The following is a 13860-nucleotide window of genomic DNA, read 5'->3' as shown; positions in this document are numbered from 1 at the left end:
ATCCATACAGTGAGTAATAAATTACTTAAATTAATTGTTCCCAAATAATTTGTGATGAATCAATCATTCTTATCTTTCTTCTAAAGAGGAAAACTTCTAACCCAGTGCAGTGATTTAAGGATACCTGGAGGTGTCCCTAGCATACTTTTTAAAAATGGCTTAGCAGGTTCCTCCCATTCAAGGACTCGGAGTCATTAGGGAAAGAAGCAGGAAAGGAGATTAAAGGAGAAGCAAGTAATTTGGCTCATCTTCTCTCTGAGTCCTAGCATGAATGGAGAAAGAAGTTACTTCTGAATGAATGAATAGTAATGCAAGTGACAGTGATAGTGTAAAAGTTAGATTCAAGGCTAAACTATTTTAATAATCAAGGGGTAAGAAATGATAATTATGTGACACGATAAGAGGTGTTAACACTACCATGACAATCATATTGCAGTAATATAAGTGTATCAGTTCAACATGTTGCAACCTTAAACTTACACAATTTTAAATGTCAAATATATTTCAATTCACAAAGTAAATAAAACATATGAATTTAAAAAAAAGTAACCAAGAGGCCTCAAAATAGAATGACTTTTAAAAATTTTTATTTTTTTTCCCCCAAAAGTGTCTACTCATAATTTAACATACTGCAGCCCATGGGCCAAATCTGGCCCACTTCCTGTTTCTGCATGACCTGCAAGTAAAAAATGATTTTTATATTTTTAAAGTGTCGAAAAAAAATCAAAAGAGTAATATTTGTGACACGTGAAAATTACATGAAATTCAAATTGTAGTGTTCACACAAATAAAGTTCTGTTGGAGCACAGCCACCCTCAGGCATTGATGTATTATCTATGGCAGGGCTGAGTAGTTGTGACAGAGACTGAAAGGACCCATGAAGCCTGAAGTGTTTACTTTGTGACCCTTAATGGGAACCATTTAATGATCTTTGGTGTAACCAGTTCAGGCTAGTAAAGCAGCCATACCCCCTGAATCCTCCAGGGACCCTGCTCAGAGGAGCATCACCAAGGTCAATACAGGGGCAAACCTTGCTCTGGGCTTGTCCAGCTGGCAAGGAGTGTGAATGTGGTGCAGTTACTTTTATTTATTCATTGCTGTGAATTTTGCTGATTGGCCTCTCCAAACTGCAGGAGACAGAGATAAAGGTAGTCAGTAGCCGGCAAGCCATGTGGTCTGTCGAAACTCTATTTCTAATGGAAAGTAAAACCAAACCTCAGCTCTTTATATTGACTCTCTAGTGCATCTTTATTCTCAATTCTGACCCTGACCTTCTACCTCCATACATTGAATTTTTATTCTCACAAAGGATGGGATAAAAAGAGACATATAATTTAAAATACAAAAATGTGACTTAGTTGTTTATTTCTAAACATTATGGTGTCTCTAAAGTACTCTTATGAGGTAAACTGAGAAAAATAATCTTATAGTTTGCATTCAGAGCCTTAAGAAGCTAGTTCTAAAAATGACATTTTCTTTGTTTTGATACTATTAACTGATACTTCAAGGGTTTTTATCAATCCAGAACTTTCTTCCCTCCCACAATTGCTTCCATGCAACTCTTCAATATGTGTTCACTCTGTAGAAAGACACCCGAAGATTATTAAAGTAAAACTATTTTAATGAGTTTATGCTTCCATAGGATTATGTCGGATAAGAACTGAGTTCATTGTCTTATTCCACCTCCAAGTCTGGCTTTAGGTGATACTGGACTGGAAATATTAATAATCTTATTTTTTCTTGATAATTCTCATTAGTTATGCTTTAGTCCAACATGCGTTTAATTTGATTTAATAAAGACACTAAATAGAATAGTACATCAGAGAGTTGCACTCCCTTGTTACTGATCCATACAAAACCAAAATAAATGAGAGCACATCTACCATTAAAATAAGCCCTATAGCTATAAGTCAAGGTTAAATTATTACTAATTTATATTTTATATTTCCTAGATTTGCGTAGAAAAAGATTAATCATCTTCCTGTAGGGGTAGGAAACATTTCCCTTCTTCCCTTCTAGGTTCTTTGCCTGGGCTAATAACTGACAAAAGATAGATTAACAGGAGAAAAGGAGTTTAATTTCGCACATGTGGGTGCCCCATAAAAAATATAACACTCAAAGATGTGACCAAAGCAGGCAGCTTTTACATCTTTTGAATAAAGAAACAAATTTGTAAAGAATTGACAAGACAAAGCAATTTGGGCTTTGAGGCAGTAAATTAGTGAAGAAGTAACAAGATTTGTTTACACAGGCTTCTCCACCTTAAATTCCCTGTCTTTGGTGATAAGAATGCCTCTACCTCTGGTACAGGGAGGGTACCTTTCACATTGGAGATTTATTTCCTGCTTTCAGGGCTCTGAAGGAGGGCCACAATGTCCTTGTACCTACTGTGTCTCAAGTAACTAACTCAGAATAATCTGTAAGACAAAGGCATATTTTCGGGGTGCATTTTCTGCTGGCTTCCATTGTTCTACATAAGTATTAGCTTTCGCTACTTTATGATTCTTGCTTCTGTCGTCTGGTGTAAGAATCTGGGATTCATATCCTTCAGTGTATAAAGCTGAGCGTCCACATGCGTTTTTTTGCAGCAACTAAGGAATGATATCCAGTAACTCTCTTGCAGCGGAAAAAGCAACTATATTGTTAATTATTTTAAATGCAGTACTCCAAAATATGCTTCTCCATGATCAAAATTATCTGAAACAACAAAACTTGGAAAACAAAAATAATAGAACTGTTAAATGTTAACGCAAGGGGTGTTTTAGAGATTATCTACTCTGAGATTTGGCAAAGTGCAGCTTGCAGGTGAAATCCAGCCTTGACCATTTGTTTACAGATTGTCTGTGGCTGCTTTTTCAGTAACAACAGAGTTGAGTAGTAGCAATGAAGACGAAGACCGTATGATCTGTAAAGCTGAAAATACTTACTACCTGGACGTTTGCAGGCAATGTTTGCCAACCAGTAATCGGGTCCAGCTCCTCTCATTGTGTGGCTACTGAGGTCAGGCGAGGTTAAGAGTACAAAAAAGGCAGCAGATCCCACATCTCTTGTCTCACAAGCACGAGCCTCAAAAGATGAAAGATTAAGGTGAAACTCCTTTCCTATTAATTCAATAACAGTCTAAATTCTTGTCTTCTCAGACCAATTACTCGCTGCCCCTGAAAATGTATGTCTTGCACTTTTATGATTATGCCACTGTTCATACCTTCCATCTATTTAGAATGTCATTTCTCCCTTCCTTTCTGTCTGGAAAACTCCTACTTATTCTGTAAGGCCCAATTAAATGTCATATCATTTCACTAGCTTCCCTTGATCTCCCTAAGCAGAAATAGGGGCTGTCATTTATATTCTTACAGCAATTTATGTGTACCATTTAAAAACTATAATATGTCAAATTGACACACTCAAGGAAGAGTGAGTAATGCCACAGAACTGTACAGCTATAAATGGTTAAGATGGAAAGTTTTATGTCATGTATATTTTACCACTATAACAAAAAGGGGGAAAAGAAGAAAGAGTGAGCCTTGCTCAGGTACCATTCTGGGATTCTGGTATGCACGTTGTGGGACCCAGCATTAGTAGTAAATATCATTAGTGTCTACCTTGTTCAAGATTTTTTTTTCTGTAGCCTGAATGCCAAATGCTGAGTATATTCTTCCATATGTAAATATATATGTATATGTGTATATATACATAGAGAGAGAGAGAGAATGTAAAATTGTTCTGTTCTAGCATTAACCACCATCCACTCTAGCAAGAATAAACTACTTAAGATATCTATTTGTGAAAGCTCACTCTCAATCTTTACCTTCCATCCATCCATGTTATCACTGATCTTTATTTGCATCCTATGCTAGACGGATCCCCTCTCTAAAGAATATCTGTTGAGGTAGGAATGACTGGCTTCCTAGTTGAAGGATTATACAACAGTCATAGACTCCTCATTCTCTCTCTCAGAAGTTGGCAGTTCACATTTAGAAGAAAGAGGTGACTTTTAATTATAAGGTAAACCGTCCTGGTTATTTCTGTCCTCATTGGTAGTGGTACAAGTTTGAACAAGTACAAAAGTATAATTCTTCTGCATTTCTGTAAATGCCTCCTGCTGACCCAGAACGAATATTTGTTTGCCCAACTATCATACAAAAAAATCTTATCACTGAGAATTCTGAACTCTGTTATTTCCTGTGTTTTCCTTCAATATTATCTCCTGGTAGAATTAATGGACAAAAAGAAAGAAAATAGAAGGTGCTTCTATGAGAATTCCTTGGTAAGCAATTTCATGCCTACCTTCAAAAGAGTTATTTATATACACATGATAGTGGTTGTCTGTTTAAGGATCTGCCTGCTCCTGCATCTTTAACGTGTATGTCTGCTGATACTAAGATTTACTCACCTTTAAATCCTCACACGTAACATGGGGCCAGACACATAATAGTTGAACATTGAAAATATAACTATATAAAGGATAAAAGAAGTCAACTGCTTTAGAAATTGGTCTTACCTAAGAACATTTGCAGATTAAATCCCAGGCATCTAATCAACTGGACAATTTGCCTAATTATGTATTTAGGGAACATAAATAAAAAGCATCAAAAGATGAATTGAAGTAGACTAACAAACTTGTGAAACAAATACTCCCTGTCAGTAGTGATCAAAGAAATGCAAATGAACTGTTTCTTTTAATGTGAATACTGCTCCTGGTTTAAGGTAGTATATTTTTTCTTTTTAATTTTTTTTTTTTTTAATTTACATCCAAAGTAGCATATAGTGCAACAATGATTTCAGGAGTAGATTCCTTAATGCCCCTTACCCATTTAGCCCATCCCCCCCCACACACCCCTTCCAGTAACCCTCTGTTTGTTCTCCATATTTATGAGTCTCTTATGTTTTGCCCCCCTCCCCGTTTTTATATTATCTTTGTTTCCCTTCCCTTATGTTCATCTGTTTTGTGTCTTAAAGTCCTCATATGAGTGAAGTCATATGATTTTTGTCTTTCTCTGACTGACTAATTTCACTTAGCATAATACCCTCCAGTTCCATCCACATAGTTGCAAATGGCAAGATTTCATTCTTTTTGATCACCAAGTAATACTCCATTGTGTATATATGCCACATCTTCTTTATCCATTCATCCATCCATGGACAGAGAGTATGGGCTCTTTCCATACTTTGGCTATTGTTGATAGTGCTGCTATAAACATGGGGGTGCATGTGTCCCTTTGAAACAGCACACCTGTATCCCGTGGCTAAATGCCTAGTAGTGCAATTGCTAGGTCATAGGGTAGTTCTATTTTTAGTTTTTTGAGGAACCTCCATCCTGTTTTCCAGAGTGGCTGAACCAGGTTGCATTCCCAAAGGTAGTATATTTTAATGTATATCTATTTACTATAAACTAGTCAAACTTAAAAAAAAAATAATTTGACTAAATCTATCAGAAACCCTCAATCCAGTGATGTCATCTCTGAAAAATCTATTCTAAAGAAATAACGTATAAAAAACTTCATGGATGGGGTGCCTGGGAGGCTCAGTCAGTTGGGCGGCCAACTCTTGATTTCTCAGCCTCATGCTGACAGCACAGGTCAGGTCATGTTCAGGTCATGATTTCTCAGCCTCATGCTGACAGCACAGAGACTGTTTGGGATTCTCTCTCTCCCTCTCTCTCTCTCTCTCCCTCTCTCTCTCTCCCTCTCTCTCTCTCTTTCTACCCCTCTGCACTCATGCTGTCAAAATAGATAAAAAATATTAAAAAATTAAAAAATAACTTCTTGCACAAGGCATTCAGCTTGGTGTTATTTATAATAGAAAATCTTGGGAGCCCGTTAAATATGAAAATTGCCCCAATGGTTAAATAAACTATGGTATATTTATTCAATAATAGTGTTTAAAACAAGTGTTTAAAATAAGTTGGAATCAGGATTAAATATGTAGTGGAGTAAAAAAAAATCAACCATCATAGTGATCACAAATATGTAACATAAAAAACAAGACATACAGAGCAGAAAGAACAAAAGAATGAAAAGAAAGACAGATAACACTGAAATAAATGTGACAAAAACAATGAGTGTCTTTCTTTGGTTTATTTAAATATTCTGTTTTTCTTTCCTTCTTTATTTGTTTCTAAATTTGTTCTAATCATCTTCCATAACATATTTATTGAGAAAAAAAATATTTTTTTAATGTTTATTTATTTTTGAGAGAGAGACAGAGCATGAGCAGGGGAGGAGCAGAGAGAGAGAGATACAGAACTCCAAGCAGGCTTCAGACTCTGTGCTGTCAGCAGAGAGCCCAACGTGGGGCTCGAACCCACAAACGGTGAGATCATGACCTGAGCCGAAGTCAGACGCCTAACCAACTGAGCCACCCAGGCGCCCCAAGGGAGAAGCATAATTTAAAAAATATTTTCAAGGGGTAGTTGGAAGGCTCAATCAGTTAAGCGTCCAACTCTTGATTTTGGCTCAGGTTGTAAACTGACAGTTCCTGAGTTCAGGCCCCACACACAGCTCCATGGTGTGAGCACTGAGCCTGCTTGGGATTCTCTCTTTCTCTTCCCCTCTCCTTCTGCTCCTCCCCGCTCACATTCTCTCCCTCTCTCTGTCTCTCTCTCTCAAAATAAACTTTTAAAAAATAGTTTTAAAGTATTATTAAATACTCTAACTACTGTAGTGTGTGAGTGATTAAGGAGGTTAGATATTTAGCTACTTAATACTTCATTCAAGATCAATTACTCTAATACCTGGAGGAAGGCTAAAACATTTTATGGCTGTTTCTTTAGTTTGCCAAGTTTGCTCTTTAAATTCAGTTTGCTAAAAAAAACAAAAAAACAAAAAAAAAAACAAAAAACAAAAAAAAATAAATTCAGTTTGCTGTTATTGCCATGTACTAATTATGCCAACTTGGGAATGTTGTATATGTTATAGCATTTCTGAGTGTCCATTTCCTCATGTGTAAAATGGCATTAATGCTACTACTAACAATAATAATGACTCCACAAAGATTTTGTGGGGTTTTAGAGGAGATAACAAAGATAATACTGAGAACTAGTACTTAAAAATGTTAGTTCTTTTCTTCCCACATGAATCTCTCTCTGATATCTGATAGCACAAACTGCCATCACATTCCACAGTTGAGCTGCCTACCATATAGCCACTTGGTTAAAATTGGGAAAACCACCAACCAGCATTGCATGAGACAGTAAATTGCATTTGCTTGAAGCTGAGGTAACAAGCATCAGTTAGAATAAGACAAGAAATTTTTTTTTATCTAATCTTACGGAAATTATATGCTCTTAGGAAAAGCTTTAAATAGCCTTTGGAATGAAACACACCATTTCTAATAGGATCCAAATACTATTAAATGTGTTAGACTGTTTCAAGAATAATGGTACAAGTACATTTTGGAAAAAATATGAGTCTTGTTAATATGCTAATTTCACAGGCATATTTCTACTTGACAACTGTGGGTATTATTTTAATTAGAGTCATACTTACATTCTAATATAAGAATTACTACTAAAAGCAGTTTTAATTTCCATCAAGAATAATTTATTGTATTCTTTTCACTTTGTTCTTGAATCCACACCCATTGTAAATTATCTTGTCTCTGTTAATTAGTAGCCTAAAGCAGTCTTCTTGTTTTCTACTCTTCTCTGCTATCTATATCAATTATCTTTATTTCTTTTTCAGTTTTCCCTTCATTTAAAGCTTGATGTGATAAAACTTCAGAATAAAACAATAATAAAGAATTTTGCTGTTTTTTAAATAAAAATCTATTCAATATTATTTCCGTTTATTTCCAAATAGTGGGGAAGGTATACACCTTAGTGAGACACCATGGAAAAAATAAGCGATAAACGTACTTAAATCATCAGTTTGATCTAGTTGGAAATGTTTGTTTTATTTAACCACATGGGCCTTCAGAATAATCAAGAAATTAGTCTAAATTGTTTTGTATTTTACCGTCTCCTCTGAGCAATGCCAGTTCAGGCCAGTTATGTCACAGATGTGAAGTAACTCTTTTGAAAAAAAAATATTCCCTTTATTAAACCATTAGAGAACCGTCATAATAATATGTGCCAACTATAAATATACAGTCTGGCATACACAAACCTGAGTTTTTATTGTAAACTAATGATTGAATGGCTAAAGTTAAATGTCTTATGCACATTTTTTCTTGTTCTATTTTCTGTAAACACATAATATTTAGTTAATTTAATCTTTAAATTTGTTTCTGATATTGGTGACTCTTCAATAACTCAGAGCAATATTCAATGACTTAAAATATCTAACACATGTCTTGGAAACAACATGCATCGATAGTGGGCCAATTTTCCAGTGGAAAAAACAATCTCGTAACATAAATAGATCTGAGTATTATTTTGTATATCAAGTACGTCAATTTTGCTAAAAAATCTGCATTCAGATATATCATGTAGGAGGAAAATTTAGCTGAAATTTTAAGAGAGATGGACATTTTGCAATGCTGTTTTGTGAACTAAATCTATAAAATAGAAATATTTAATGTCTCTTTATAATGGGAATTTAAATTTAACAGTATTCCCCCATGTAAGACATTTCATTTAATCACCTAACAGCTGTAGGCTGTGTTGGAGTTTTGTCTCCTTCTTTATTTCTAACTAAACTGACTGAAATATCTTCTTGTATTTTTTATAGAAGTATTTACTTAGCACACAATAATATTTTATAGCAACCAATTCCTCTTGCAACATTTAGGTGATTTTCTCTAATTTAATCACCTTCTATAGAATGCAGACATGTTCAGACGTGTAGATTAACTGTGAACAGAATGTACGTTTTTGCCATACGTAGAAAATCAATGTCATACATTTGCTTGACAGGCAGTTAAATTTCTCTCAATATTAGTCTTCATTAATATGGGACTGTAAATCTTTCTTTCTTACACATATTTCTCTTTCTAATATCATAATATAATGACTGTTCATATCCTTAGCTTCTCAGAAACTTTTTAAAAAACATTGTGGTTTTGGAGACACTTGGCTGACTCAGGTAGTAGAGCATCTGACTCTTGGATCTCGGGATTGTGAGTTTGAGCCCCGCATTGGGTGTAAAGATTGCCTAAAAATAAAATCTTAAGAAAATAAATAAAATAAAACACTGGAGGTTTTAGTTGTTGGGAATTTGGGGGATCCCTTTAAGTACCTAAATAAAGGTATGAAATTTTTTCCCAGGGAAAATAACATTCCCCCTCTCTCTGTCTCTCAATCTCTCTGTCTCTCTCTCTGTCTCTCTCTTTCTCTCTCTCACACACACACACACACACACACACACACACACACAGACACACACTTTCCCTGCCTATTCAGGAGGTTTATAAATCTCTTGAAGTTCATTGGTAGATCCCTTAAGCAGAAGAACTCAACAAAATTTCCTGAGGAACTTTTAAAAAATCTCTTCCTTAAATACCGCTCAATGATTCTGATTCCTGGTCTTTGGTTACATGTCTCTGCTCTTTGAACTTCCAAAAGATCTAACTATTGGCCTGGATATTTTCTGACTACCTCAAGATGTCCTTCTATCTCCGGATAATGTACCTTTGTCCCTCCCGCCCTTCATCTGTTCAACCAAATTCTGAACCACACTTTTTCTAATACTCTTCCTCTAACCCTGATCCTGGATTTCAGTTCATCCCTGAAGCTTTTCTATAACAAGCTTGTTTCTGCTTTCTAGGAATCATTGATCCAGAATTCTTGATGAATTGGAATCAATGCCCCAACATGGTAACTTTTTCTTGTAAACCAACATATGCAGAGGTTCCCATTATACAAATATCTTACATCTTAGTTGAAAGCAAAGATAAAGCTAAATAAATTTTTAGGAAATATACTCATTTATGTGGTGAAAATATAATTGAACTCGCAATTCATGTAAATGGAAGTTAGATAGCAATTCATAATAGAAATCTACTTATACTCTCCAAATAATTTGAGACAATTATCTCCCTATTGCCATATTTCTTTTTAGAGAATTCCATACCAGAAATGAGTCTGCTTTACGTGTCATTTTCTTCTATTTTTCCTATCTGACCATTTGACACACTTTAATGACTAAATGAACAAAAAGTAGGCATCAAGGAAAATGGGAGGAAGAAAATTAAAAAGCTGTGATCACCTGCAATGGGAAAATATTTTCTAATAGAGTTCACAATGGAGAATTGTGTGCAATAAAAAGCTCATTTATGTGAAATACCTAAATTACACTGTTCTTTTTTGGGCAATCTTTTAACTTTGTGTTAACCATAATTTTATTATTAAAAGATATTTCTTATAGTCCTTATTGCTGAAGTGCTATCTATGATGCAAAGAACCTACAAAACCTGAGACAGACAATGGTGGGCTCTGCCTTGGATCATCGTTTGGCCAATAGGAGTCACCAAGTCATGTGGCAACATGACCCCAACAAAACCATCATGGAATTTGTAGATTGTTTCTACTTGTTAATAAGTCCCTGGTTAGAATTGATTATGACAGCATTTCTTTCTCTTTAGCATTAAAGTAGAATCCTCAAACGAATGCCAAATGAGAAGTCCATTTTGTAATTTCTCGTTAATTAGAAATTATTATGAAGAGAAGTTGGTATGTTTAAGCTGTTGAGACATAAGTCTAGCAAAATGGCTGGGCTGTAAACATTTTAGATAAAGTGATTTTTTTGCTCAATTTTATGATCAATTAAGAAAGGAATTCATACTGACATTTGAATGTTTATTAATTTTTAATAAAACTTAATTAGTCAAAATTGGATTGGCATCAGCACTCATGACTTTTCAAAGGCCTAAAGAGAAGGAGTTTCCAATTGCAAAACCTGTGAGCTAGTATATGTATGTGTGCACATGCACACTGCCTAGCTCATCATGGTGGGCATCAAGTCACCAAATATTAAACATTGTTATTAATGATAAAGACAGAAAACAGTAGCAGGTTAGTGATATTTTCAGCCATTACCAAATTAGAAGGTAATGAAATTCTAGTCAAAGACAGAAGAAAAATTCAAAAGGAATTGAAGAGTTTATAAGTGAGAGGAGATAACTAAATGGGTTTCCATGGAAAATCAGAAGCTCAAGCTTCTGGGAGCATAAAGGAGGGAGAGGATGTAATCATCAGAAACCTAACTATGCAGTAGCTGAAGAAATGTGAAAAACAGTATGGTCAAATGCAAACTGAGGATTATAACCAACACCAACTGTATAGCAGGTTACAATTGATTTGGCAAGTAAAAAGAGACAAAGCTGACTGAAGCAAAATATCAAGAGATGTATTTCAACCCCAAATAAAGAAGTCAAGTCTTGGGAAGGGACTTCTTTTACTTAGAATTAGAAAGGTTTTCACAGATTGAGAAATGGAAACTGGAAGTCTGAGAGCTAAATGATTAATTTCCATTAAAATCATAAATGAAATTGATCAATTAAGTGCCAATAATCTGGGAGTCTCCAATCTATTTCTTTTTAAATATCAAGGTCTATTGATGCTATTTGTCAAATACTGCTCACATCTAGTCTTCTTTAACCATTATGTCACCACACTACTCCAAACCACCATCATTTCTCACATGGAGAGATCAAGAGTCCTCTAAATGTCATTTCCTCATCCGCTTCTGCCTGCCTTTGATTTGTTCCCCACATGTTCACGACAGAGGGATCTTTTGCAATGCAAACTGGCACAACCAGAGCCTGCTGCTGTCCAGACTGCATTGCCTTTGTGTGAACTTTTAAAGGACACTCTTCACAACACAATTTACTTCCATCTGTCAAAAAAATTGTCCTAAACTACTTGAGAACAAAACATTTCATCACCATCTACCAGTAAATCACCATAACCAATACATAAATGTAGTGTCCCTGTGTGAACAGAGCTCACTTAAATGCAGTGCCTTCGTTCACTGCACCACATGCTCAGTCACCTATACAATGTGCAGCAGCCCTGTGTATCACGCCCATCATGAAAACTTTCAATGGCTTCCATTTTTTTCCAGGCTAAAGGATCGAAAGCCTAACGTGTCTATAAAGCTCTAGATCTCCATGCTATTTTGTCTGCCTGAGATACTTTTTTCCAACCCTACCCCATATCCTCTTTGCTTTGCTATGTCCCTCTCAGCCTTCATTCTCTCAGGGTGAATTCCCTTCCTTCCGGAAAGCCTGTCTCTGAGACAGTGAGAGCCATCTGGGTCATCTTGTCCCTGGAGCATCCCAGTCTCTTATCCAGTGCCTCACTTGGTAGAATGAAGGCTCAAGTGAGCAGACCCCATGTCAGGCCTGTTCAGTGCCTCACAATTATTGACTCAGTGGTAAGAATATAGTAGATGCTTAATATGTATCAGACATGTAAATGAGAGTTGAGTTTTAAAAAAAGTGCTACATAATAAATTAGCATGTATTAAATTATGAATGCTAATGCCTTAATTTAAATAAAAGATATTAAAATATCTAAAATGTAATAAAAAATTTTAAGATAATAAAAATTAGAAGAAGAAATAATATGAAATTAACATTTGGTAAATGAGAGTTGAACTATAGGGTACGATTCTGTGTCTTGTTCCTGACTGTGAATTCCAAATTTATTACCTTCCTTAAATTGAGTTCTGAATCATAAAATAGAAAATTTCTTCCTCACTTCTACATGTAAATTTACATGCTTCAAAATTAAATTGCTCAATTTTATTTCTTTTTTTAAATCAAATGTTGTTTGTTAAAAAATCTTGCTAGTGTTATAAATAAAATATTACCTGTGGGAAATTTTAAAGAAGTACAAATTAACAGGGTTGTACAGTCACTACTAGGAGCATTTTGTGTGTTTTTTCTCCTGTAAAGATTGCAAATAACCATATAATCAGATATATGTGTCCATTTTAGACTCAGAGATCAATAAATAGGTCAATAGGCTCTTTTGGCCTACATAAATTAGTATAGCATTTTAAGAAAAGTAGCTTAAAAATACATATGATTTCTTCTCCTTGCAACTTTAGAAAACACACAGTAAACAATGCATAAATAAAATAGACAATTGCTTGCATGTTATACTGGGAACCAAAGAATAACCAGAAAGCCCTCACCTTGTGGCCTAAATAGGAAAGTCCTTTTTAAATTTTTCATGGTGGAAAAATATAAAATCATGTTGTTTGATTGGGAGAGGTTAGAAGCATAACTCTGGAGCTCCAGAGAGTTTAGCCAGACCCACAGCTTTGCTTATCGAATGCACAGGAGAAGGTATCTAAAAAGAGGAGAGAATAATGGGTATAAGGTCCCCTTCAATTTTACCCAAAGTTGGCTTTGCTTTCATTCCTTCAGTCAAATGAAGTATTGGAGCAAATTTGGTATATTTGGAAGAGGTTTTGTTTCTAGTCTTTCCTAAGCTCTTCTTCAGAGATAAAGACCATTGACAAGATTATTCTTTGCAAAGCAACAAATCAAAGTATCTCTAGTGCCTAACTCATTTTTCCTAAACAAAACAAAACAAAACAAAACAAAAACAATTACTAGGTGTACAGCATTAACTCTACAGGTGCTTCTGTCTGAAACATTGACTACTGAAGAGATTAGGAGACACACGGATATTGTACTAGATCAAAAGCCTCCTTGGCATCTACACCTTTGGACCAATAATAGGTTATCTGGCTTTATCCTGGCGAGGCAAGGCCATCATCTACTTTGTAGCTTACCAAAAATGTGGCTCTCTTCATAGGTTCAACTGTAGAGTTGACTCTTCTTTGCTCAAAGATATTTGAGTGACTGTCCCCAACTTTTATTTCTAGTCAACTTGTAGGATGACATAGGGCAGTCACATTTTCAAGTGCTTTTGTAAGGACCTTGGCTTTCTGTCCCCTTGCCTGAGAG

This window comes from Puma concolor, chromosome B1 (assembly GCF_028749965.1).
Source record: "Puma concolor isolate L17-30 chromosome B1, mPumCon1.1.hap2, whole genome shotgun sequence".
NCBI lineage: Eukaryota > Metazoa > Chordata > Mammalia > Carnivora > Felidae > Puma > Puma concolor.
This window is presented reverse-complemented; position numbering follows the sequence as displayed.